Source organism: Protopterus annectens, chromosome 1.part1, assembly GCF_019279795.1.
Source record: "Protopterus annectens isolate FY-2018-M chromosome 1.part1, PAN1.0, whole genome shotgun sequence".
Lineage (NCBI taxonomy): Eukaryota > Metazoa > Chordata > Ceratodontiformes > Protopteridae > Protopterus > Protopterus annectens.
In genome coordinates this window covers 256,855,549-256,882,314 of record NC_056726.1, presented here as the reverse complement: position 1 = coordinate 256,882,314, position 26,766 = coordinate 256,855,549, and the positions used below count along the sequence as shown (strand labels likewise).

The following is a 26,766-nucleotide window of genomic DNA, read 5'->3' as shown; positions in this document are numbered from 1 at the left end:
TGGGAATCCTATACAACATCAAACATACATGCACAGAGATTCCTGGATTTTGTAAACACAGATTCCCTGGACCAGATAGTCAATACACCAACCAGGTGTGCAACCATACTGGATCTGGTCCTCAATAATATGGAAGAGTGGTGCACACACCCTACTGTAATGCTTTCCCTGGTAAGGTCAGACCACAAAATGGTCTCCTTTGAATTAAAAATAAAACCTGGATCCCAGCTGAACTGGGAATATTCAGGAACTGTTCTAAGGCTAACCTCCTGCTATTAAGTGAGAACCTTGCAAAATTTCAAGCCCCTATAAACCCCGAGAACACCTCTGCCTATGCAGAACTGTTCACAGAAACCCTGTACAAGCATGTTAATAGCTGCATAGAGGCAGCTGTACCCACCAGGAAGAAGTACAGAACTAACTCAAAAAACAAGCCACCCTGGTGGAATCACAAAATCAGTCGGATATAAACCAAACCGTCCCGGTGGTCAGCTCCTGCTATCCTTCTCCATCGCTAAAAATGGAATTCTCTCCCTCCATCCTTAAGAACATTCTGAGAACTCTGAACACTTCAAAACCCTGCTGCATTCTTACCTCTCCCAAAAATGGAAATGCAATTGCACTCCTCCTACCTAAGCTGCTGAACGCATAAATAATTTATCACACACAAAGTTTGTTCTTCCTTACACACTATTGTTTAACCCTCTTTACTGTAGCATTACCCTCAGTTTTTTGTTACTTGTGCTATTTACGGTGGTGGGTTAGCCTTTTGAGCCTTGCCTAAAAAAAGGCACTATGGGGGTGGCAAGAGCCTTGGCCAGTATTCGAAAGCCTAAGGGTGACAGGTGCAAGCCGTCTCTAGCAAATCAGCGTGGCTTGTCGAGCATGTCATCCCAGGCTGACAGACACTGGATCCTCTTTGAATGACACCAGAAGCTTAGCCAGTTGTTGAAATTGATCATTTTTTCTCTATACTGTGGTATAATTCTTGGTGAGGGCAGGATGCTACTCAGGGTCAGGGTCATACCGGCCTGGGCTATGTGATCAGAGAGCTCCTCTATGTCTCTTTTTATGTAGTCCAGGGAGGTACGGCTCAGGTAATTCACACCAACATGGACAATGACAGAGTCATATTTGTACTTGTTCTGGAGTGCCTGAGTGCTTGTGTGATGTGGTGGATCCTGGCACCCAACAGGCAGCTAACAGTAACCTTCTCCTTATTCAGCCTAGTGAGTGGGACGTCAGTGTGCCTGACTATAGAGTCACCTATTACTAGTGTGTTGGGTATGTTATTTTGCCTTAAGGGCTGTGATTGTGTGGCACACTGGTTTTGTGAAGTATGTGTTTCATGATTTGTGTTGGGGGGTGGAGGTTGCTTGGATGTCTGCTTTGGAGGTCTCTGTTTCTTTTGCAGATTTTTATTTAGACTCTGCGAGTATGTTTTCGTGTATTTATGTGTGTTTTTTACCAGTGCTTGTTTTGTAGGTCTATGTGAGACTGGTGATGTAATGCAAGTAATTCCCTTCTCCTCTTGACTGCCTGGTCCAGTCTTGGGTTGAGAAAGCTTAGCCTCCAGTTTGGCTGTATAATTGCATCTCTCGCATGTATTTGTGCTTGGTGGAAGGAGGAGAGGGTTGTCTGTGTACATGAGGCAATTGTAACATTGCCTCAAAATGCCCAGATTCACCAGTTGGACTGGAGAGCATACTTGAAACTGCCCTTTGGACATGCCTGGATAGGTACAGTGAACATGTAGGAAGTAATGAAAGTTGGTGTACAGTACATATTAGGTCTAACTCCACCCTTAGAATGTGAAATATAGGTGTCCAAAAAGGATATGGCTTGTCTGTCAAGGATATACATAAATTTTAAAAATGTACTGGTGGTGTTTAAGTATTTAACAAAGTCATCAGTGTCAGTAATTGTCCCTTTCCATAACACAAAGATGTCATCTAAAAATCAGACTTGATAATGTTGTCAGAAAATTTACATTTAAGGACATGTTTGGTTTCCCAATCAAGAAGGGCCAAGTTGGCAAAGATAGGGGCACAAGAGGCACCCATTGCTACCCCCCTAGTATGCCTAAAATGTTCTCCCTCAAAAAAATTTAAATGATGCAGCGACATATGAAACAATTTCTAAAAATGAAATAAATATTGCTTACCGAAGAATGGATTCATATTTGGAGAAGTATTTAATCGATCACAGAATAACAAATTAATTTTACAGCTTCTTAAACATAGACAATCCAGTTATTGCCACCATTGTAGGAATTCCAAAAATTCACAAAAATATTTCCACCCCCCCCTCCCCTTTTTCATCGTTTTATTTCAGGAAGTAAGTCTAAGTTCTCATATGGTGGTGTTATAGACAAATGGTTAAACCATATTTATGACAAAGTGCAACATATGTTAAGACTCTTGGGATTTTTTTGTCATTTGAAAGACAATATATGGGAAAAAGAATTAATTTTTCTAACTATTGATGCTATTGATTTATTTTCTGTATTCCTAGGGATAAACAAGGATAAGATATAATCAAACAACATCTTCAATATTCCTTAAAGTAAGGGTGGAGTTTCAGGCTGTAAATTAGGTACTTGTGAGTGAAGTGTTTAATAGCTAAGTGTTAAGTAGAGACCTGTCTTTCCAGTTTGAGTGTAATATAATATTTAACTAGCATGCAAAGAGAAATTAAGGTATGAAGTTGTAATTTAGACAACCCGGGGGGGGGGGGGGGATGTGTAGTAGGGTGAACTTCCAAGACTGGGTAAATTTCTCGTAGCCCTTTTTTTTCCAATTGAAGCCCTAGAGAGCACCAAAGTTTATAGATACATTTACAGCTCCAAAAATATGAATAAGGTCAGCTTTTTGGTTAGGACAGAATGGGAGATATTGGGATACATTTTATTTAAAATACTGCGGTGGTGGTGCTGCGGTAGCATTGTTGCCTCACAGTAAGATGTTGTCCTGTTCGATTCTTAGCTAGAGCATCTTCTGTGTGGAGACATGCATGAATGGGCGTACCTTCACTGAAGGTTGTGTGTCAGGGCTGGCAACTCGGCACGTAAAAATCTACTGCCAATCATTAGAGGACCGGAGTTCCACTGTGACGACCCCTAACCGGGAAAAGCCAAAAGACACAACAACAACATGGTGTTAGGCATTATGTAATGACATGAGTTGAGTATACTTCCGTTTTTTTAAAGGGGATAAATTGAGAGGATATTTGGATGGGTTTGGAAATTGGACTAGTTGAAATTGAGGAAGCTTGGTCAAGCCAGTACGTAGAATGAATCACATCCTTTTGAGTTTTAATAGTACTAATACGTTTATAAGAGCTGGAAATAATTTTCTGTATAACAAATATAATTCTGCAGTGAATAATGAAAGTTTTTCACAGTGAGATAAGTCAATACTTCAAGTAGTGGCATCCTCAGCAATCTTAGTGCTTCACTATTAAATATAACGATACACAACTTTGTTTACACATTCAGTGGTAGCGGATACATGATTTTAACTGACTTTTACCTTAAAATGTGCAGATTTTGTCCCACATCTAAGAGGAAAATAGAGGACCAAAAACAGCTGGCATTTGTGCAACTTTTGTGTGTATTCTTAAATGTAGTACATGTGTTAACTTTAGAATGGGTAAAAACCTGTGGGTCTGGTTGTCTTTTTGGGACAACAGCTCCACATGGAAGGATAACTTCCCTTTTTAGAATGTAAATTTAGTTTTTTTGTGTTTGTAGTGAGTTATGCATGGTGGTAGAGAGTTGAAACTTCAGTTAATTGCTTGTTTTCTTTAGTGCTTTCACTGAAGCATAATCTGGTGATGACTTGGGTTCATACTGAGATTAGAAGCTACAACTACATACACGATCTGCATGTCAAATGTTAGAATGTGTGCGTAAGTTGTAAATTGGAAAAATGTTCTGAATATATGTGAAAAATCTTTTTTTTAATTAGAATTACCTTATCAATTCTGTCCTGAATGTAAATGGCAGTGCATGTTTAATCAGTCAGTGGAGGGTAGGATACTGAATTATATTAAGTATAGGGTGCAAATGGCAGTGTTACAGGAGACATATGGGAAGAACTCCCTGTGAATTTGGCAAATAAAGGATTTCAGAATGAATATTTAGCAGAATGTCTGGGACAAGAAATGGGGTTCTCACTGATTGTGAGACAATGTTCTCTCCTATTTGCCATCCACTTCTCTGATCTTCTAATCAAAAGTCACCAACTCTGGTTACCAAGTTTGCTGATTTATTCTACACTGGGTGTTTTATAATAGCAACCCCTTCGGATATGTATAAGGTACATTGTAAACTTGCACACATTAATAACTGATGCACTGACAATAGCTAAAAGTATGCTTACCACGGTATCCTAAACCTGGTTTGCATTATCGAGCTGTACTGTAATCTGGTTGTATTAATCCATGTGTATATGTCAACATTATATTGTAAGGGTAGCTGATAAGCAATGTGATTTGAATATTGTACTATTACTTTCACTCTTACTACATTCGTACTGAAAGTGTAGTATAATAGTTATCTAGCATACCATAGACTTGGGGCTGTTATACTGGGGCAATGCTGTTATCCTTTTTGTAATACCTACCTGCATTAATACTGTGATTTATGCTGTTTTGCTGAAAGTCCACCTAATGTTATGCCCATAGTTATGTTGTAACTACCATTTTGTGAAATTGCTGTTTATCGACTGTTTTTTGTATTTCAGTACACAGTTGTTTTAATTTATAACTATGCTTCAAAATGTATACTGAAAGTCTCACCCCTTTTACTATTCTAAGGCTAAAGATTTAACTATCTGCTCTGTAGCGCTGCTCATCCTTTCCAGTTGCAGTCTCTCTTGCAGAATTTTGCCCTCACACTCCACCACTCTCTAACTGCCTCACTAGCCTACTTCTGTCCTGTCCTTGCCTCCCTCTGCTGTCTTCTCCCAATTTTCCCCTATTAACCACTATGTTCTACCATTGCCTCTCTCAGCTGTCTTATTTCATTTTTCCGCATTCAGCACTACTTTCTAACCCTTTCCCTCCTTCACTACCAAAGTCTAGATTGCTGATTTTTATTTCGCTTCTACTCTTACCTACCTCAGTGTTGTAGACTTGCAGGTTTAACAATTAGACTTATTCTTCTATCCATCCCTTTATTTTAGGTAGCACATCCAACGTGCATCCATCAAACCCATCTCCCTGTATCTAACCAACTCTAAAGGGAACAGAACCAATTGCCTCTATCGTGGACTCATTAGCGACTAGCTGCAGAGTTAACCTTGTATATGCATAATACTAATAAAAATTGTAAAGTGATGCATAAAGCCTGCCATTAGTGAAAGCATATCAGAATCTCCCCAAGTCCCCTCTCCTCTATTTCTCCCCATGCGGTAGTTATTAATCAGGGCTCACTCCCACTACATATGCTGTTTCATCAACTGCCTTATAACTAACTGACCTGTCCTCCTTTAGATTTTCTTATTTGAAGAATATTCATCTCTAAAATGTAAATGTTTTGAAGTAAATTTGCTTTGTGGAAGCAAGGTAGAAAATATATTCATCTCTCAAATGTTTACATTGTTTGAAGCAATTTGTTTTGTGGAACCGAGGTAGAAAACAAAATAAGACCAGAGAGTTCTTTCCTGATGTAGTCATACAACACCCAAATGTCACTCTGCTCCCCAACCCTACCCCCATTCCCACACCCACTTACCCTAAATATATACTTTAAACATCCTGTGCCTTCCCACATAATTATGCAGTCATCCTCCACCTAATCACTTCTCCCACATAACTCCTTCCTCCTCTCAGAACTTAAACCACACCCGAGTCTTTAACCTTAAGTCCTCCCTACTTTTCACATTTACAACATTCTCCTATCCTCCCACCTCCAGTACCAGCAACCTCTCACCCAACCCCCCCCCAACCATTATCCTAAATTTGACAGTATCTTCCCTATTACTTCTGGTTACTTCCCTTTCATGTTATCATACCAACCTACACTACTAAAACCCAACACCAACCTTATCCTACTTCAGTAATGGCCAGTTTATGTGTACATCATTTACCGTCTCTTCCTCTCTACATAACTTCTCACTTGCTCACCTATTCCATTACAAAATATTCCAATCACCCCCCACCCTCTTTGCTAGACTTAAACATAAGCATCTTGCTCACAAGCTCTTTACTTCCAAACCCAACCCATCAGTAACCATCATCTTGCTAGCAGGTGACATCCACCCTAACCCCAGTGCCATCTACATCACACCCAGTCTCTGTCCAAACAATCCACTCCCCAACCCAACTAACCATTATCCCCACCAACACTGCATTCCTATCTTCCTGCATCCCTACCCCACATTCTCCCCAAAACTTATATTCATCAGTGTACAAAGCGAATTGAATAAAGTTACTGACCTTCTTCATGCATGGATCTCAAATTATTCCCCTCGCTCACTAGCATTGTCCGAAACCTGGCTTAAACCTGATATCCCTAACACAGATATTCTGCCACCTGGCTACATCTTTCGACCTAGATAGCAATACAAAAAAGGTGGAGGTGTAGCACTCCTATAATCTGACCACTTGACCCTCTCTCCCCTACCTGTTACTTTACCAGACTTCCACCCTGCAGAAATTCTAATTCTGAATCGCTACCTAAACAATTACTAAAAGCTCACTATCGTCTCAATATAAATCCCACCTAGTAAGAACATCCCTATAATTGAAAGCATACTTTTCTATGTGTTAAATATAGCCTGCAAAACTTACCTGCTATGAAATGTAAATATTGATTGGAATACCCTTGATACTTACTCCCCTGCCCATAACATCAATTTGTTTGGCTTTACTCAGCTAATTACTACCCCTACAAGGCTTTAATAAAAACTTCCAACAACGGCATAACACTTGACTGGATCCTAACTAGCAACCTCCATCTCTACCATAACCCTCAAACATTTCCCGATGCCTTGGGTGATCACTTACCCATCACTATACAAATGATATACTCCCTAGCTAAAGAAATCACATCTACACAAGTTCTGCTGTAAACTCACTGACTTCAACCCCATCATTTTCAATAACAGACTCTCTTCTATTGCTCTAACCCAAACTCACTTCCTTTCAGTGGTGCTGTACTCTAATTCAGTCGCATCTTTCTTGACATACTCTACTCACTAGCACCCCCTTGCAAAATAAGAATCAAATCAAATTATGCTCCCTGGCTCAGTAAAGATGCTCATACACTAATGCACAAAAGGGACTGTGCCTGGAAAACATGGCAAAAAAAAACAAATGCCCCCACTCGCCACCAGTTATTTAAAGAACTAAGAAATTGCACTAGAAAACAAATATAATAAGAAAGCATTCTACCTCAAGACTCAGTCCAGTCATAATTCCAGCCCCAAAAACTTCTGGAGAAATATCAACTCTATCCTTCACCCTGGAAAATCTCAAACTCACAGCCCTTATCCTAACTTCAGACCTTGACACTGCATCTCTCCTTTGCCAGTTTTTTATTGATACCATCAGCAAACTAACAAATGCCAACCACAATCTCCCCAAAAAACACTACCTCAAACCACAAATAATGAAACGTGTTTCTGTCTCAACCCTATGTCTACCACCTATTTTAAAACTTGAACCTTGCTGTCCCTCTGCTGACAATCTACCTCCCTGCAATTTCTTAGACTAGCAGCTAACACTGTTGCCTGCCTGTCTAGTCTCAGTACTTATTAATAGATCTATTAAAGAACCTACTGTACCCAACATCTGGAAGTCTTTATATGCGATTCCCCTTCACAAAGGGGGCAACTCCACTGACCCCTCCAATTATAAACCCATTGCTATACTATCTCCACTGTCCAAAATTCTCAAAAAATGTATACATAACCAGATACAGAAATTCCTTATCCACAATAACCCCTTGACTCCTACCCAACATGAATTTCAACCCTACCACAGTACCTCTGCAGTCCTGTCTTTTACTCATGCTATTGCTGAAGCTAGAAATGGCAACAAGCTGGTCTCATGTCTGTTCTTAGACCTTTTGAAAGCATTCAACATGGTATTGCACTCCAAACTACTAAACAAACTGGCTAACCTAATCTTTCCACCTCCACTTTCTCTTGGTTCTCCAGCTATCTCACAGACAGACTACAATCAGTCAAATGGCAGTCTTCATGTTCTAGTTTTCTACCCATACATACTGGTGTACAACAGGGCTCTATCCTTGGACCCCTTATTTTTAGCAATTTTACTAATGACCTCCATTCTTCCACTACCTACCCTACTCTCATACAGTATGCAGATGACTCTACTCTGTTCACATCCGCAAACTCAGTCTCACAACTTCAGACACACACAACAATCTTTCCTTTCAGTTTAAAGCTGCCTAAATGAAAATCAGCTTATTTTGAATCCTAAAAAAACAAAACAAAAACAAAACTCCTTCTTTCTCCCCAAGGCCAATGATCACCTTAACCTCTCCTTCTCCATCTTTTTCCTAAATAAAGCCATCATTAACATAACATTGAAACTCACACAAAATTACTAAGAATGACAATTGATGACCAACTGAAATTTGACTTGCACATCCAGCAGTCAATTAAGAAAATTCATCAAAGATTTGGACTTCTGTATAGCAACAAAGAATTTCTTTCCTCAGATTCCAGACTCTCCCTGGCCCAAGCCTATCTACTTCCTAGCCTTCTCTGTGGAGCCCCAGTTCTTACTAACCTTCAATCCTGCCTGCTCTCCAAACTGGAACAAACTTGCAGTAAAATCGCAAAATTTGCAGCTAACCTGCCTAATTCCACCTACCATTGCCTTGCTCTCAATAAGCTACACTGGATTGAATTTACCAGTCATCTCAAATACATATAACCCACTTCCTTCTTGATAAACCCACTGCTTGTCCCTCTCTCTCCAATCTAGTCACGTACTACACCCCCCATCCCTTACGCAGTTCTGACAAATTCCTCCTCCAAACTTATAGGTCCAAAATGAACATTGGCAATCTTTTATATAAATCCTCTAACAAAATTCTGGAACAACCTCCCTGACATTTTACATAGCATTACACACACTAACAGCTTCAAAAAAGAACTAAAACACTTTCTCCAGAAAACTTGGTTATGCCCCTGCCAGGACCCTACCTCATCCTGATTCTGTCTGTCCTACTTTTGAGCAGCTAGTTTTCTGGCTGTTCTTTATGTAATACTATGAAACTATATAATCTGTATGGGATGTATAATTACTTGTTTATCATGTTTCTTGGTTTATTTTTCATACTTGTATTTGTATACTGTGAAATTGTCTTGTCACTTTTTTGGTGAAACTTATTAATGTAACATTGTCATTTCTTTTTCCTGGGGTCTGCACTGAAAATGGGCCTGTGCTCAGTTGGACAAACTCCGTTAACAAATGTGAAATAAAGTGAATGCTAAAAATACAATCTTGTCGCATTACCAGCTTATAGTATAGAAAACTCTCCAAAATGAAGATGAGACACTGGAGCATGTAAGCAGTAATGCCTGACAGGGTGTATGTTTATGTGTAATTAATGCCCACCCAGGGGTATTATGAGGCTCGACGCTCCAGATGGAGGGCCTCTACACCCCTGGAAGGGTGTTAATTACACATCAAGCCATACTGTGGAGGGCATTATTGCGCTTAGAGACTGGGCTGTCTGTAAAATTGTTTTACTTATAATTTTTTTTTAAGTAATATATTGTTTTGTATATTTTTGATGTAAAATAGTTCCATCTAATGTTTGTCAGAGCCACTGTGCAGTTTACAACTTCTCCTGCCCTGCAGATCCATGAGCTGAAATAGCTCAGTTGGGAGAGCGTTAGACTGAAGATCTGAAGGTCCCTGGTTCAATCCCGGGTTTCAGCATGGAAACCTTTTAAGATTCCTACCTTTCAGTTTAGGATATGGGAATACATATGTTAGACCATCTGAACTAGAACATGTGTGTACATGTATGTTAAAACTGAAGGTAAGGTGTGCTGGAATCAATGAAAATGTGTGAGCTACATGAATAAAAGAGATCGCTGTGATAAGTCAATCTCCAAAATGACCAATATTTGACAACTGGATGTGAGATAGGAAATTCACACTGGGGATCATGTCAGTCACTCTGTTAAACAGGGGACCAGGGAAGTAAATATTCTTGGAAGAAATAGCCAGGGAATTATGGCTAGGCTTGTATAGGCCCTAGGGCCGATAGCCTGTTACCAACCTATGAACCTATTATAAACTTGAAAGTTGATTGAATAACAGATTTTGCATTAGCATACATTTTCTGAAGGATATGAAGTCTGAAACATGAATATCTTGTCATTATTTCATGACTTCAATCCTCAATGATTAGGCAGAAAACACATTTTGAGGAACAGATCAAAACTATGAGGCAACAGTCTGGCAATTCTGTGAAATTCTGGACCATTGAGAGGCATGTTTCTGACTAGAAGACATATTTCACTGCCTTTCTAGAGACCCTGTAATCTCACCTGTAGATAATACTTGGCAGATGCTACTGATAAGCAGTTTCCATCTCTTATTGGAGGGGCACACAATTTGAGATATATTTCCAGTATTTTTTGCCATTCTCATAGACAACCAAATATATTATATTTCAAACTCTTTCAGTAGTTATTAGGCTGAAAATGTACACAATAGGTAGCAGCATATTCTCCTTTAAGGCTAAACATCTTTGTGATGACTCTTCATCTTCCAAGTTGTTGTGTCTTTCGGCTTTTCCCGGTTAGGGGTCGCCACAGCGGAACTCCAGTCCGCTAATGATTATCATTTGTGTTTTACGTGCTGAGTTGCCGGCCCTAACGCACAACCTTCAATGAAGGTATGCCTATTCACGCATGTCTCCACAGTAAACACTCTAGCTGAGAATTGAACGGGACAACGTCTTGCTGTGAGGTGACAACGCTACCGCAGCACCACCACCGCGGATTCCACTCTTTATCTTCCAAGTGTTGATTGTAAAGTGCTTGTATGAACAGAATTCTCAGAACCATCCCTCTGTGAATATGTTGCATCATAATGACCCACAGAGTTGTCCCCTTAAAACACATTTAGCAGATTATTGGTGCTGTAGCAAATGTCACAGAGAAATGTTGTATTTATTGTTTCTAGATGCAGTTGGGGAAAAAAGAACCATAAAATGTGTTATCTAGAATTTATTTTTAATTGTGTTTAATACTTCACTGTTTCAGTTTATACAGACCATTTATTAAAACATAGCTAACAAAAATTGTTAGTGTAAAATATGCTAATATTTATATTTCATCAATTAATACAGCATTATGACAACTTTTCCATCTTATTTCCTTTGGGAGATGATCCAAAGCTTCAACATTACTTTGTTCCCACTTTTTTTCTGTAATGGTAAAAAGATAAAGACTGCAGGAGAATTCGGAATAAAAGACCATAATGCAAAAAAGAAGACTGGTAGAGGGAGAAACTAGTAAAGATAAGTAGGAAGGAAGGAAGGTATAGGGAGGAAGCAGGGGCAGACAAATAGAGAATGCAGACAAAATCTGACGGGACATAAAAGTAGGGCATCAGGGGAGAGGGGAGAGGCTTGAGCTGACACAGGGTGGACAACTGATAATGGGAGGAATTGGATAACAAAAAGGGGGCAGAGAATGACACAAAAGAGTGTGCAGAACAATGATGGCAGATAGAGAGGTGTAGGGAAGGCCTGCCAAACCAACCTGGAGGGGAACCCACTCATGAATTCAATCACCTCTGTGGCTGACATTATAGTCTGTCTCCATCTCTGTTGGCCCAGTGGTTTGGGTCAGTTGGCTGTAAGACTGTATAAGTCACAGGGCAAGGTTCTCCAGGTTTCCAGTATGTGTTCAGCCACCAGTATGTCTCAGTCCTTGCCAGCCACCTTGCTTCCTATTTGGTGACCCAGGAGGGATCTTTCGGACTGGACAATGAGGTTTCACCCTCCTTCTGATAAGTGGCCATGAAGACTACCAACAAGGGCAACAGGTTAACTTCTCCTTGTGCAGTTTGTCACCCTGTAGAGAATCAGGCCTGGGGACCACTGGGAGGTGTGGGGCATGGCGGTTGCCACCTCACTTCTACCTACCCACAGCTTATTCTACAAACAAAATAAAATAAAATAAATGGAGAAAAACAAAACAGCAAGGTAAAAAATGTTGAAAAAAGAGACACAAATAGAATGGATTTGTAATGTCTATTACAGTTTATTAAAACAGCACATTACTGGCACAAACCCTATACATATCTCATTGCCTGTGTAGCCAGATTCAACCCCTCTGACAGACTGTCCTATATCCTTTGATCTCCTGTGGCAATGGAAAACATAAATGAAACATTAATGAGCACAGGATAACTCTTGACAACAGAAGGCAATTATATCTTTTGGTGCTAGGCTGTACAGTGCTAAACCAAGAACATGCTTACAATAAAAGGTTCCTCTCATTCTTTTACTCCCTAAATTCTTCCCACTAGTGAAGAACAAGATCTGGGTGATGCCTCCTCAGGTCACTGTATTTGTATCTTCAGTACTTGCCAGAGTTGGCAATGCCAGTGATGTCAGTCTCCACTCTGATAAGCTGGTGCCAGGCATTGACTTTGTAAGGCAGGTTCTCATACTTCACCGGGTTGTGCTATTGATGGTCACTGAGGTGTTAGTAAAGAAAAGGTTGCACTCCGTGCTTTACCAGGTGGCAGCCCTTACAAAGTCTGTGCCTGCTGAGGCCATATCCACTGCTTAAGTCTAATCCAGAAGAAACATGGTAGCCTGGTGTACATGGCCATGCATAGTGAATACCATATGATGCACATATACGGGCAGGAGGGTAATGTGATGCCCATTAAATGAAGCATGATGCACATGGTCGATATCATGATACAAAGTGGGAGCAGTGTGACTAGACTTCACAGTGCCTGTGCATGCGAACACTTTATACATAACCTCTCAGCCAGGAAACCAGCATTCATGGGCTTCATAATGTGAATTAGGCTTGATAACCCATCTCATTATAGGTGTGATTTAAAAGATGAGCAGGCTAAAATCTCCTTATTTTATTAACATAACTATCATGTTATTAGCCCTATTGTAGCAAGATTAATCCATGGTTGCCATATCTCAGAAAACTGCATTATGGCAAACTGACTACAGACAGGAATGCTGATAATAGTCCTCAGGACTACAGTGATGACACAAAGGTTCATGGAAGCAACAGAGACTATAATAAGGAAAGGGAATGTATGAGATAACACTGCATAGGGCATGAGTGACTGTCTTGACTCAACATGACAAGACAAAGGGAACAGGGGAGGACAGGTTGTGGTTCTCCAGAGGAGATGAAACCTGACAAGGAACAGGGGAGGGCAGGTTGCATTCCTGCTAGAGGGACTCACCCTGACTAAGCACAGGTGACAGGATAGGACCGATCGCAGTTCTGTTGGTGGGGTGTGTGGGGGCTAAGTCTGGCAGGGGAGAGGAAAACAGGATAGGTTGCAGTCCTGTCTGTCAAGCTTGGTCACTGTCCTGTTGTGAAAGTAGATCAGTACTATGCCATATGTACATGGACAACATGATGTGCTATGGGTGGGTGGGGGGTAATGGGACACCCACTACATCTGGCACAGACTATGCTAACTGCGTAGGACTGATGGACAGTAATCATGGCTGATGTGTACAGCTGCCACACTACAGGACAGGGTCAAAATGGGTACACTATATCAACCTGCAGAGGTATGTCTACCATAAGTGGCTGGGGCAGTACTGCAGCAGTGGTTGACTGGCAGGAAGACTCGTGCATATAAACACACACACACTCACACATGCACAGATCCACACATGTGTGCATCTTGGCATGAATCAGAGGAATGCCAATGACTAGAAAAGCCCATCACAGAGGAGATGGAGGTGACACTTTAGGCACTATGCACACATGGCATGCATGCTGTTGTGAAGGATGAAGCACACAGGAGCTTTGGTGACCAGGTGTGGCAGGGACTGGTACAGGACACCAGTACAGTGGGCTGCTATAACAGGGAAATAGTAAATGTGCATCATAGGATCACTGATATGTTGTTGCATGATAGGTCCAGGATACAGGAAATTGCCAGAGATAAGATGACCATTAGGGTGGACCATCAGCACTCTCATAAAGATAGAAGAGTACCTGGTATCTCAGGGAAAGTGAGAGAACTCTCATACCTGGCAGTGGTTTGGATGTGGGCAGTGGTCTGGTAATAACTGCCTGAGTGTCTTCCTGGGATGCACCAGGTGAGTAGTAGCATGTGACATGTCTGTATGATAATAACTTGAAACTGTGAATGATTGAATCAGAAAAAGATGTGCGCTTATCTTTCATCTAGGGACGTTAGGGTTGCAAGAGTGACAACCTGTACCATAATGTACATATTTGTTTGTAGTCTAAGTATGTGATTGGCATGTAGTAGTTTGTGTGCCACATGGTGGCGCATGCAGCAGTCTGTATGCCACATGGTGGTGCATGTCACATATTTAATCCAGCATTGTCAAAGTTTTGTTATCTGTATTCATTCACAGGTTTAGCTGGGACAGAATTCAACACAACAGGCTGGAACATGCTTGATGTCAGCGGGCCACAAGTGGCTAACTACGACACCGTGCACCTGACACAGTCTAGTGACACAGTGGTGCTCTCAGCAAACACTAAGAATGGAGGACACACTCACATTGCTCACAAATGAGGTAACAGTGTTTGGGCAGGATGAACCTTAATCTTTGCCTGTGTTCAGCAACGGTCATCCCAACTATGTCAGCTCCACCTCTTCTACACAGATATTACCACCATAGATGGCTTCAGAGAGTTGCACTGCCTTTAAGGTGTGTGAAAAAAGCAAAGGATAAAAGTAAGTTGATGGCTTTTGCCACCATGACTAGGGCATTCTGGGTGTTACCCTTTGCATTTAATTAGCGGATTTGCAAGTCAGTGATCCAGGCACATAGTGCCACTACTCACAACATGTCAGGGATGTTGAGTCTGTTGCATAACTTGCATATTGAACTGCAGCCACTGAAGGATTGCATCCTGCAACTCATGTAGACTGACATGATGTATAGGCAACTGGAGCAGACATGCCTGTTGAAGGCATTGGTGACCAATGTGGCATCATTAAGGATGCAGACAACTGGGCGCTGTGGTCATCTTAGGAGATGGATGTGCATTTCACAATCACATACCAGGCTTACACAGATAACACACCCCATTTTGGAGACAGCTTCTATGTCCACACTGTTCCACCCCTGGGCATGTTCACTCATGTGGACATGGCTGTCACTCTTCTGTCTTCACTCTCAGCTAATCAGGGTCCCACAGTTCACCACCTACATACTCCCTTATATCACTACTGCAAGTAACACCTACCTATTCCCATTACCATTGTTGTAAATGTCAGCATTCTACTGGAATGCCACATGGAGGGCAATTGTGGGGATCCTCCATATGCTTCAGGTGTGGTATGCCACCCCTTTGACAGGATGCCTTCAGTCCTGCTCCTACAGGCACACTTGAAGCACCCAGTCACTGTTTTACCCATGGAAACATTACCCATCCCAGATGATGTGATGCCTGATTCTTCCAATTGCCTAGCCATGTACATGGCTATCACATCAAACACTGTGACCCTTTCACCTATGTACTATTGCTGTCCCCTGTCACTGTGTCCTACCCCATGTGCGGAAATGATAACGACTGTGCCCTACCCACACCTCTGACTCATGTGGGTAATGTATTCTCTGATGCACAGCATATCCAGTCAGTGCACTGTAGTGCATAATCTGGTTATGTTATTGCATGTATTATTTTTTGTCATGGCCCATAGTTGTGAACCAGATGCTGCCTCTTTGCTAGTTGCATAAAATATTCCATCTGTCTCTACCTCACATGAGGTTCTGCTGTTGCATGTATGACAGGAATGCTATAGTGTTCCAGTGTTGTAACTGTTTTTATAGTGCCATGTAATGTAGTACAGTGCAGACCACAAATATATTGCTGCATGTCTCTGGAGTATGCTGCAGTGTGTTACCAGATGCATCCCAGCATTGGAAGTGGGCCTTCAGTAGTCTGAATACTTGTTCGGCAATGTTTCACGTCTGTGACAGTGTGGTGTTCTATGCCACCAAATGTATCCATGCAGTGGGACTAGATTTATCTATAAATGTTTCATGTCTGTGACAGTGTGGTGTTTTATGCCACCAGATGTATCCATGCAGTAGGACCAGATTTATTTATCTAGAGAGAGTGCGCCTTCCGTAGTCTGAACATTTCTTCAACTGTGTTCCATGTTTGTGACAGTGCGATGTTATACGCCATCTCTGCCATGATTTGAGGGTTGTGGATAGGGGACATCAGCCATAGTTCCAAGGAGTATCCAGCATCACCTGTGGTATACAACACTGAACACCATTATCAGTGGTCTTCTTCCTACATCCATGGGACCAGCATATTCAGGTTTCTGTGGGTGGCAATATGTGCACCTACCAGCTATATGACCCCTAGGAGACACCTTGTATGAAATGATGGTATAGATCACACGTGCTAGATGTGAGAATCAATGGAACTGCTTGGAATGTACACAGCCGCATTGAATTTAATACCATGTGCAGTGTGCACTGCACACTGCATAACAGCTGGCAGTTGATGGAGTTGAAGCCCCCTTGGTTGATACCATCTGGATCAGGTGAAGACCTTGATAACAAGATGTGTGCAGCTAATAGCCCCCATACCCTTAGGGAAACAGTGTATGGTATAGTGGTGCCTCTCTTGTTTGCTGGCCATGGAGGCAAAGTATTCTCCTCCACATGCTGCAGCATCACATCAGGGAACTGATACATAACTAATGAGGCCAATGCCTGCAGAACTCCTAAAGTATTCATTGTTGGACACTGAAAGGTCACAGTAGCAAGGATAGTTAATGCTGCATAGATCTTCATTTCCACTGGCATAGGCAATCTGCATGCCCCTCCTGATTTGATGAGAGGATGGTATGTTTACTAACTTCCATCTGATGCCGTTGTCTACATAATAGTAATCAATAGAGTCCTAGTTATGGAGATGACGGTATGTCAGTCACTGACATATTATTTTGTGATGCAGAGACTGGTTGTACACAACATTTTGGATTCTGGCCTGCAGTGCAACTACTAGCTTATGCTGACCAGTGACAGCGGATGCTACTCCTAGCAACTTAGTGTGATTAATAGCCCTGTACACAGAAATAGGATAATATTCAGAAAAGTTCATCTCCACAGTTCACCACACTAATTTAATATGTTTCTGAATCATTTTCCCATGTTTGATTTCATTTAAAAATTATCTAAACAACACCTGGCTTTGTTCCTGTACTACTCCAGTCTAGTTTTAATAGCTTCTAGTCATACATTTTCTTCTTCCCTGACCACCTTATAATCTAAGCTCTCATGTCTAGATAATCTCTGACCTCATCTTTTTCTATCCAATTTCCCCCTATAAAACCCTTCCTCAGCTTACTTTGAGAAACTGCAATGTCTACACTACAATAAGGAATTATATCAAATGATTGTATAATACAAATGTCCGCTACAATAGCATAGAATGTAACTTCTGGTGTACTGTATGTCTTGGTATATATACATTTTTGTATAATTTCTTGTATAAGTTTTGTATAATTTCTTGTATACGTTTTTGTTTAATCTCTGTATGCTGGGCTGTTCTCCCCAGGCCTCTGCTGAAAATGGGTCTTATCCCAGTCGGACTTTCCCGGTAAACAAATGCAAAATAAATAAATTAAAAAAAAAAAATATATATATATATATATATATATATATATATATATATATATATATATATAATGGCTCTTGTTTACATGTCATTATGTAGTCATTATCATGCAGTTCATACCACACTAATTTTCACTAGCACAGTCTCACAGTGGTTTTCTCTGAATTGCCCACTCCCTGTACATTACTGCTGATTACACTATTTCACATAATGCGCTGTGCTACTTATTTGTGAATACCGTGGTGCTGTGGTAGCGTTGTCGCCTCACAGTAAGACGTTGTCCTGTTCGATTCTCAGCTAGAGCGTCTTCTGTGTGGAGACATGCATGAATGGGCGTACCTTCATTGAAGGTTGTGCGTCAGGGCTGGCAACTCGGCACGTAAAAATCTACTGCCAGTCATTAGCGGACCGGAGTTCCGCTGTGGCGACCCCTAACCGGGAAAAGCCGAAAGACACAACAACAACAACCCCTTGGGTTAGCTCATTCATCATGTCATATAATTGTCAGCATTACTGTTAAAATACAGCACAACAATAGCACTGCAACATTTATTTTGTATTTTGATGAAAGCATATTTAGCATCTTTGTTGTATCTTGCATGGTATGGAAAATGTTTTCTATTGCCACCTCAAAAAAAAGAGGTATTAGTCCATTCTATTTGTCAACTAAGTGGGATAAATTAATAAGTTGCATTATACCTTAAATGAGTAGCAGGCAAAATAAGGGACTTTATATTTCAAAGAAGCTTAGAATTATTCAGGTATATGCCTTCTGGCTCTTGAAAATTGTACACCCTTTAGTAATATATTTATTTTACTCTTTCTTTAAAATTGTTGCTTTGAGTAATGAGTAAGGAAACGTTCCTTTAATTGTGAAAATGAACTTCCCATAAACTAAGATGAGAATTATTCTAACAAATTTACATCACAAATCCACCTTGGTTTTTTATTGTATTCACTGCTTGAAATGAGTAAAACAATATTAGTGTAATAGATTTTTAACAACCTGAGGCTGACAGGTATTGTTGTTATGTTTATCATGTAGACATGTACTAATTATTTGGTCAGTAATGTGTGGCCTTCTGATATTGCCAGCTGGAGATTCACATTGCAGCAGGCATCAACTACACAGTTTAGGAGGTCTTTTTAGTTAACTTCATGAATGACAGTAGTACAAGCTGGTTAATCACAACTGTTCACTTCCTTCTATTTATTTACTTATAATGAGGATACAGGCAAACACCTACTGTTGCAGGGTAACTATGACAAAGACTAGCACTATAATGCCGGACTTATCCCCAGCATTAGCTCACAAAATTAAACATGACTATGTCATTTTTGTTTAATATTCTCTGTCCCGTGCTACCCACTATGCTTTTCTAAGGTGATACTATAAGTTTCATAGCTGTGGGTAATCATTCTTTTTTCACAGATTTGTAGAGATTACAAGGCAAAGTTAGTCCATGGAATGCAATCTTCTGCCAATACTCACCTTTGTTTGGCATGTCCTGTCTTAGGGAGGCAAATTAAACCAGGCCAGGGGTACATTTATGGGCACCCTTCAAAGTGTCGATGCTTGCCTTAAAAGAAGTGAGGTATCACTCTATTTTATATGCAACACAAGATTATTCCTGAGATGGAGAGGCATTGTGTAATAAATCTGTGCCTCCAGCATGTCTTAGTTGTTGATGGATATTCAGGTCCTTCGTTTGATTGTTTCTGGAGTCATTTGCATTGTGGAGGTATAGGAAATAAAGGAGGGTTAGGTCTTTAATAGCACAGAATGCTAGATATAAACCACTGCAAAGGAGTTTATAGGAGACCGAATATATGGGTAGAGCTTCAAAGCTGTCTTGGCAACTGAGGGGAGTTTATTCTGGTGATCTTTTTAGTTAGGAACCTCTGGGGTCTTTCTAGCTGCATGACATATTTGGATAGATACATAGTTAAAGGACATTATATTGTATATTTTATCTGATCAGGCAGAATATAGAGGAATGATAATGTGTTTTGAATGGGATTAAGATACCTTTAGTTATTAATAGAGCTTGATAGAATGTCCAGATTGTTTTTGCTACTTTGTTGGTCAAAGGATAGGGAGTTGTCAGTGAAGGTGCTGAACTATTTGCTGACAATATTGTCAAGATTTGTTTACCAAAGGTGAGAGTGCAAAATGTCTTTGCATTTAACAATTTATCGAATGCTGAGCTAGTAGTATTTGTAGCTTTAAAGTGTGCATTTAGGGCATGTTCCATAGTAATCTTGGAGGGTGAACTCAGAAATTTATGGAACTTCAGTGGCTGTTTCTTATGTGAAGTTATCACTACATTTATGTGATAGTAAATTTGCAATGTTGTTATGGTCAGAGTGGGTAATGCCATTTTGAAATAATTCAAAGCATTGCATTGACATTTATTTTTTGATCATGTGACGTAGTTAAAGAGGAATTTCTAGATATGACTAGAGATGAGGATACTGTTGGAGTAGAAGACATAGGTGTGATGCTAAAAAAGATGAGATCAGGAAGTGGTCTGGTAAACTATTTGTACAAGGTAGATGTAATTTACTAAACTGAGATTTTTTTCAGTTGTACTCAACCTTTATGGTATATGTGCGTCATTTAATCAATGGAAAGATTAAGTCATCCATCAAAAAGTATTTTATGTTTTAGGAGTTGGTAAACATATTTTAAAATCTTTGACTGTCCTCCAGGGGACATGAATGTGACCTTATTTGAAGTTGAGTTTGGTGGGTCACTGGTAATCTGTCTAGAGATAACTGGTCTCTGACAAATATTGATATTCTTATGCAGATTTCAGTAGATATGAATGTGTGATAAGAGCTGAAATCCATTTAAAGAGGGAGTGCTATATTTACACCAAAACCAAGTCTCTGATATAACACGGATATGAATATATTCAAGTTGCATGAGAGCATTGAGATTTGTCAGTTTATTGCTAAGACTTCTGGCATTAAGCAGAGCTACCTTATTGGTCTGTATTGGAATTTGTTAGCCTTTTTGTTATGCTGAAATCCCAGAAGGCAGACTTTGCCAAAAATAGCACTATGGAGGTATGAAGTGCATTGACCAGTTTGCAGCATCTGTGTAACAGAAGGAGCAGGTCATCCTTGGTGAAGCAAGTTGGACTGCTGCTCATCTCATCCTAATCTGACGAATGCTGAATCCTCCTAGAATAACAAGATACTTAGACAATTAAAAAAGTCAATTATATTCTCTTTGTATCTAGACATCATTCTGGGAGAGGGTAGGAATCCACTCTCCTACACTTGACACATGCATAGTAAGCACCAGTTTTTCTCTCTGCATGTCTTAATGTGCCTCCTTAGATCATTCACACCTACATGAGATAGTACCTAGTCATAGATATGTTTGTCCTGTTTGAGGGAATGTAGTGTCTTTGTGATGTCATGGATTCTGTAACCCTATATTTGCTGTTTAATAAGTGTGCCTGACAATGGAGCTATGAATTACTAGGACATTTCTACTTGAATGAGCAGACTGTGTAGCAGTGGAAGCTTTGCAGTCCGATAATTCTTAGTTACATAGTGACAGTACCATATTGTTTTGGGTTTGTGTTCATGGATTGCTGCCAAGACTGTTTAGTCCTGGTTCTTGAAGGCCTGGGTAGTGCATTCCTTTTTACAATGCCATCATATTTTGGGCTAATGTGATCTTGTGGATTTTGGTATGGGTGAGTTTATGTGTTGCTTACCAACCATCTCTGCAGGTGAGAAGGTGAAATAAGGTGCACCTCTCATAAATCATTTTGCTTTTCCAGTATTTGCTGGTTATTGATGTACATTAGGCAGTACCTACACTGTCTCAGAATAACAAGTACAGTACAACAGAACGGATAGAGGGATAGTTCCTCAAAGGAAACCACCGTACAGCATTTGCGTATTTAAAAGAACTGTACCACTGTAAAGAAAAGTATTTTTCTTTCCTTTATTTAAAGCCTGTATCAGTAAAACATTGGCTGTACTGATACTGGAATTCCTTTCTCTGTTTCATTTTGGTTGTATTCTCAAAACTGTACATACCATCTTGTACTTCAGAGTCTCTATTTAGTATGAGTCTTGTAGTTCCCAGTAGTATCCCTCTTGTGCATAACTCCGCATCTGTTGTCCTCTCAGAAGTGAATTTGAGGTAGCCTGAGGAGGAACTGAATGAGTGATACCAAAGTTGTCCTTTTTATAAACTGTTATTTTTTAGTTGTAAACAGCAGCAGGTTCTGGCCTGTAGCATGCAACACCGAATACAATTTTGTTTTATTGGCTGACAGACCGATGCATCGATTCGTTGATCTACTGGCAGGAATCTTGCAGGATTCAACACATCTGCTTTAAATAAGATACTGACAAACTTGCATGGTTATTGAGAGACCTAGCTGCGAATAAAAAAAAAATGGTAGTTAGTTGAGTCAAAACTGAACAGGTAAGCAATTAGCAAGACATGAATGCACAGTCTGATAACTTTAATTAGAAAGCAGATGCATGTAGGTTACAGTATAAAACCTGTCTAATAAAATGTAATCTAAATTACTTGAAATCTGATATGCCGGCTGTTAATGTTGCCTTGTCATCTCAGTATTGACAATTATTAGATTCTGTAATATAAAAAACTTAGTTTCACTAATGAGGATATTTTGGTTTTCAGTTCTGAGACCGAGTTGTTCTTCTACGAAAACCTCAGTATTAACTGGTGACTTAAACTCTTCTCCCAGTTTGTTGAGGCACTTTTTCTACCTGTAATTTGAGAGATGGAGTTACTTTGAATCACGTTGGGAAACTTGGATCCAACAAAATTATTATTCCACCCATTAGACACAGTGATATTCTTGATGTAGTGGGGTTAATAATAATAACCTGAAGGATACTGCGTTTCTTTCTGTCTTGAACTGATAAGGTTGGTTTGTTTTGGTCTAAGATGGGAGTAGGTTACAGATGACATATTTAGCCATCATAAATGTCAGTTGACAAAAAATGTGTAGATTATACTAAGGTATCTAATAATTGGTCAGGCTGGAGCGCACATGATGGATTTGTTAAATTTGAAACCAGCAAATGTTGAGAACATTCACTGCAGATTGGCAGACGTAATAGACATTTTTGTCCTATCTGGAGCAGTCACTGATTATAATGGTCAGAGACATCATTATTACAATCTGTAATGTAGAAAACTATCTTAGTACTAAGTTGAGGTTAAGGTGAAAAATAGGCTAAATTTAGATATGATCTTCCTGTACGTATAATGGGAAATTAAAATATTTTTATATATGGAGGCGTAACCAACCTTCCATTAAAATGACAATTTGTCAAGCCTAAAATGATTGACTTCTAACTGTCGAATACCAAAATATTGATCCACAAAGGATCAGATAAAAAATGCACAATGTATTTTGCAGGGAGGAGGCAACCCCCCCTGTACTTCCTATTAATTTTTTTTACCAACTCCGAGATCACACTGTAATGGGGAAATGGTGATATTCCCTGGTCTCCATTGTTGATTAGCTGATATTCCATCAGTTGAACTGGCTCTACCAGATGCTGAGTTTCCATTTCAGTGGAAAACAGTGCTCCTCTGTGTGTGTGTGTGTGTGTGTGTGTGTGTGTGTGTGTGTGTGTGTGTGTGTGTGTGTGTGTGTGTGTGTGTGTGTGTGTGTGTGTGTGTGTGTGTGTGTGTGTGTGTGTGTGTGTGTATGTACACACACACACACACACACACACACACACACACACACACACACACACACGCACACAGACACATGTGACATACACATACACGGTGCTTCTAATATATCCAGCGAGATCTACTCCTTGAAAACAGGAAGTATCACTGTAATCAGTACCAGTGCCATAGCCAAATTATTCAGTGAGCATTCCTTCAGGGACTACTCTGCTCTCTTTTTGAGTAATAGACTTTGGATCCCAGACCAGGGGACGTTACTGCACTGCCCTTCTACCTGGTCTCCTGGTTACATGGTGTATCCACTCTCTGACTTACCATGATGTCATCAACTTCCAAGATGCTTCCTGTCAGTGAACCTATGTGCAGTGTAGTAGTTCTTAGTTTATTTTTTGGCAGATTCATTGGTTTTTCATTCAGCTTTCATTTGACAAACCTTTCTCAAGTAATAAAGTCTGGGCAATTGGGCAATGATCAGCCAGTAGCTAACTGTCTCAGGACTGCTGAACTTTACAGTGGGCATTTATTGAACAATAGAGCATGTAGACCCCTCCAGTCATTAGCATGGTCCCCTGGCATAGGTAGGAATAGACTGAGCCTCAAGACACTTGGCACTGGCAAATACCCTTACCTTTTTTGGCAATATTAGTTGACATGACTAGATCACCTACAACCAATTTTTACTCTGAGTGGCTAGCTTGATATGGAACACAGCTTGTGTTTCATGTTTGCCACATGAACTCTGGAGCAAGTCTCGTTAGCCATCTCAAAGTTAAGCACACCTCATACGTAGGCTCTGATAAGATACCAAGTTGCCTGATAATAAGTGTGACAAAAGGACTTACTGCCAGCACAGCTAGCTGGAATTTTGTAAATAATCATGCATCATTTGTGAATATCAACATGCTTCATATGCTTGAGTTACAAATGTATTAGAATTGTATGTCATATAAGATTGCCTGTACAGACCTGTGTTGAAGAGATATTTTGTAGAGTACTGCGCTTGAGATGTGTCCACAGCGTACCCTACTGGAAGATAACAGAAATGTACAAAAACTATTGTAGCTGTGTAAATGTATATATTTTAACAGTGGAAACTGGAGCATAGAAGGTTAACTTGTAAAAGTTTGGAAAAAATAGTTGAAATTAAATTACTTTATAATAGCGCCATAAAAGATGGTTTCAATGCAGCAAGGAGACAGGATATCTAAAAACTAGGGAGCCTTCTGCATTGTCTTGTAAGTATTTTATTGCTTTATGTCTTCCAGCAGCTGCAACAATTTGATGGCTGTGTATTTTCACAGGGAGATGTAAATGCTGGCAGTTTCTGCCAATGGGGGTTTAGCTTGGGAACTAAATTCAGATGACAAGAAGTGATGTCATGCTGCAAGCTAACCCAGCAGTAATTTTTGAGATATTAATTTAAGAACTCTGAGAGAGACTGAGTATTCTGTATTTTGTCTCTGACTTGACAAGAAGACCCATACACCACACTTGCCTTGCTCTGTGCATAAGTTAACTAGGGTTTAGTAACTCTTTTAGATTCAGACAGGAATATAGTGAAGTATAGTTTAGATGTTTTCTTTATTTATTTGAGACTGTCCTGCAACGTTTTAAATATTTCCTGTGATTTTGAACTCAGATGTAACTGTGATAGTTTACTGAGCATTTTCTTGTTCTTTTATTAATTATTATTTATTATTAAATTTATTTGAACTTTTCATTGTGGCTGATATTTGTGAGACATATTTAAGTTCTGAGAGTACTTGCATACTTATTTGTTGACAATGTGGGCCACTCCTAATAGCCTTGCTCTTGGTTAAACTACCATTTGTATTGATAGTAACATTACATGGTAAGATTGGACACCCTTTGGTAAGGCCGTTAAAGTAGCTGATAAGGAGTGACTGGTGGCAGTCATAACTACGTTATAGTCTGGGCAGAAGGGGGCATAGCTAGTAAACCTGTGCCAGCCTTTCCTTGGTGTGTGTGTGTGTGTGTGTGTGTGTGTGTGTGTGTGTGTGTGTGTGTGTGTGTGTAAATCAAACCTCAAAGAGTGTGTGTGTGTGTCAGCTACTTGGGCAGGGAAACAAAGCACTGGTTGGACAGAGAGGGTGCTGGAGGCCTTGGTTTGGTCACTCAGCTGAGATCTCATCTCTATAGCTGTGCCAGTGGGGAGTCTTGTTTGGGATCTGGAGAAAGAGAGACACCATCCCCAGACTGACTGTGATCTCTGTGTGCTTTTAAGGGAAATTGCACTTGATGCAGGGAGCTGCATCTGGAAATACTGTCTATGTACCTGTCATCCTCCCAGTGTGTACATCCCCTGCTGTTGCCAGTGGTGAGGATTGAGACTCATTGATTACTGAACCAATGATAGGGCGTTACAATAAGTACCAAATATGGCCCGTCTCAGACCCTGCTTAACCTCTTCAGTGTAAGCCTCTGCACCAGTTCTACTCCCAAAGCCTAGAAAACAGCTACTGTAATACCATTACACAAGACTGGCCCAGCCCAAACCCTTGTAACTACAGACCGTGAGTCTCACTAGTCTGATAAATAAAGCTATGGAAAGCATTGTTTTCGACTTCATTAATCTGGACATTAAAAGTCTTTTAACCATGTGAACTCGTCAATTTGTTTAACCTTCTTAATTTATTTCAAAAAGTAATAGAAGCAGTGGACTGTGGTTGTGTAGTACATACAGCATAGCTGGACCTGTCCGAGGCCTTTGACACTATTCCTAGTGGGACTAACTTGGTCAACAAAAGATAGATAAGATAGACAGATAGATAAAATGTAGTTTATTAGAAAATGCAGTAAAACAATGCTATACTGTAAAAGCATACAAGATAATGCTAGTTTTTGGACAAATATGACCTTAATCTGATAAAAAATTATGAGTTAAAACTAGTATAATTTAAATGACAGTGGAAATCTGTTTACTCATGCAAATGAGAGTATCCCGCTTAATACCTTAAAGGTATATTTTCTTTAAAAAAAAATCACTTCTACATGTATAGTTAACTGCAATAAACAAAGATATTCCATTTGTTAAATGTATAACCTTTGAGCAAAAACATTAAAGTGGACTGCATAAAGTGACAATTTAGGACAGGATTTGTTTAACCTGGCAGCTTGTCAACTTTATAAATGTGGCTTTAGAGAAATTCTTATTTAAATAAAAATCACTTGGTTTCCTCAGTCTAATCTGCC

General features: G+C 40.0%; 1 protein-coding gene and 1 non-coding gene across 2 annotated transcripts in view; both read left to right on the top strand.

Annotated features, from left to right (window-relative positions):
• FAM184A (family with sequence similarity 184 member A) overlaps positions 1–26,766 on the top strand; it is a 2,724,106-nt gene that overhangs the window by 73,246 nt on the left and 2,624,094 nt on the right. The window lies entirely within an intron of this gene.
• TRNAF-GAA lies at positions 9,852–9,924 on the top strand. Its single transcript has one exon. It is a non-coding gene; the product is annotated as a tRNA-Phe (tRNA).